Source organism: Equus asinus, chromosome 17, assembly GCF_041296235.1.
Source record: "Equus asinus isolate D_3611 breed Donkey chromosome 17, EquAss-T2T_v2, whole genome shotgun sequence".
Lineage (NCBI taxonomy): Eukaryota > Metazoa > Chordata > Mammalia > Perissodactyla > Equidae > Equus > Equus asinus.
In genome coordinates this window covers 13,805,612-13,808,181 of record NC_091806.1, presented here as the reverse complement: position 1 = coordinate 13,808,181, position 2,570 = coordinate 13,805,612, and the positions used below count along the sequence as shown (strand labels likewise).

Here is a 2,570-nt window from a genome sequence, read left to right as displayed (position 1 = left end):
AGTGAAGCAGAGAGAGACAGAGAGAGAATGAATTATATGCCAGGAATCATTATAAGCTATTTTCATATATGTAATTTAATTTTGCTAAGATTGTTGTGAAATAATTATTACTTATATATTCATTTTTCAGAAATGATAGCATCTTAAGTTCCCAAAACACTGGGCATCTCAATGACAACAAAAATAAAAAACAAGAAAGGAAGTAATAAATAAACAACAAACAGGATATAAACACACGTGGAAATCTCACTCTGTGCATAAACTGACAAAGATATGTTCTTTATTGTAAAATAACAGGGATTCACACTTTTCATAATGGATACTGAAATGAAAGGTGATTCTCATGAGTTCTTCATTAAGCTTATGAAGGTTTTACAGCAAACTAAGTGTATGTGTCTTAACAGTCCCTTAACCATACTCATTTAAATCCTTTTAGATTAAATAAAAGCAAAGAAGTATGTTGCTAATTTTGAAGTATGCTCAATCCTACCCTTGTAAATGTAAGAGGTACAAAGTGAATCAAAAAGACTCAACCAGAATTACCTACCTTTTGACTGTTATCTCCACTCCAACACTGAAGCCCACTGATGTACCGTTCCACCATCCTTCAGTTTGGGACCTTTAGTCCTGCTAAGAAAATATTCTCTAAGACAATATTTTGGAGCCCACGACTTTTCTGAGGGTTTCTTTCACATTCTTATTCCTCAGGCTATAGATCAGAATATTCAGCGTGGGAATCACTACAACGTAGAACACGATGGCCACTTTGTCAGTATCCATACTGTTGCTGGAACAGGGCTGGCAGTAAATGAAAAACATTGTTCCATGGAAGACAATGATGGCTCTGAGGTGGGAGGCACTTCTGGAAAAGACTTTGTGCCTTCCTTTGCAGAGCACATCCTCAGGACAGTGATGAGAATAAACAAGTAGGAGGTGAAGATGATCATGATGGTGATGATTTCATTAAAAGTGTCCACAATGCATTACAACAGTCTATTCATAGTGACATCCGAGCAAGCAAGAGATAACAGAGGAGGTAGATCACAAAACAAATGGTTAATCATATTTGATCTATAGGATGGAATCTCAAAAGGTAAACGCAAGCGAATCAGGGAACATACAGTCCTACAGAGGTGTCAACGAGACACCAGCTCCATACAGAGATTCTGGGATATGGTGGCTATGTACAGCAGTGGTTTACAGATGACCACAAAACAGTCATAGGTCATCACAGACAGCAGAATGACCTCAGTTACCACATCTGAAGAAAATAAGTAGAAGTGCACAGTGAATCCCAGGAAGGAAATGGCTTTGTCTTCATTTAAGAAGTTAGCTAACATCTTGGGCGCAATGATTGTGGAGTAACAGAAATCCTCAAAGGACAAGTGGCTGAGGAAAACATACACGGGGATGTGATCTTGAGAGCTGACCTGAATCAGTTCAATCATGCCCAGGTTTCCCAAAACCTTGTCTCCATAGATGAGAAGAAACATCAGGAAGAGGAATATCCTCAACTCAAGGAGATCTGCTAATCCCAGGAGAATGAACTTTGCCACAGTAGTACAGTTCTCCTTGTCCATGTCCCCACTTTATTTCGGTTGGAGCAAAGTACTAATAGTTATTCTCTGTTGTTTGATCCCAAATTGAGTTTTGACTGTCTCCTAAAAAAGGACATGAGAATAAGTAGGATAGTTAATTTTTTTAGCAAAGAAATAGGATAGTGCTTTCAGGAAGTTTAGGAAAAGTTCAGACATTGTAGCATACAAATGCATATAGCTCACAGTCTAATTTATGGATCAGATAAAAGCATTCACTTCTATAAGAGTTTGTATGATTATTTAAACTAGTCCTATACAATTTAGAGCCTGAAACAGAATCATTAGAAACACATTAAATATTATTTAATTAGCCATATTATTTTATGAAATTTAAATCCTTTTTTCCTGGCCAACTCTTTAATTAATACTGGAAATACAGAGATCCTAGAAAATATTTTTTTATAATATATAGTACCCTTCCCTGTTTTCTACTGAAACAAGGAGAAGTATGCTCAATCCACAATTGTTCATTTTTTAATCACTATGTTTTAAATGAAGAAAGTAGCTTTTATACGCTACATTTAGCATTTTTCTCTCTAAAATTAGTATAGTGATTTTGTTAATTGTGCTAGTCAGTGTTGGCCATTGTTTAGCAAATTGGTACTCTTACACTCAAACTTACTGTTTATGACTCTGAAGCCTTATAATGACCTATTTGCTAAATAAATTCAGAACTTTAAATATATTTGGAGAAATCATCAAATATGTAAATATGAAATTATTAATACAAATGCTTGCTGTTGCATTGCAGCATTACTTATGGTAGTAAAACTTAGAAATAAACTGTTAAACAAGAGGAAAATGTCTAAAGTCACAGTAGATATATATAATGGAATACTATGCAGCTATTATAATGACATTTTTGAGGAAGTTTCAATGACCTGAAAAATGACTATCATAAAATGGCAAGGTAAAAAATAGTAACACTAGATTGCACAAACATAATATTATTTGAGTTTACAAAACTTGTAT

The 2,570-nt window shown here is 34.7% G+C and overlaps 1 pseudogene; it reads right to left on the bottom strand.

The window, feature by feature from the left end:
• Positions 1-645: 645 nt before the first annotated feature.
• Positions 646-1,580, bottom strand: LOC106839049 (olfactory receptor 5L1-like; annotated as a pseudogene).
• Positions 1,581-2,570: the final 990 nt, after the last annotated feature.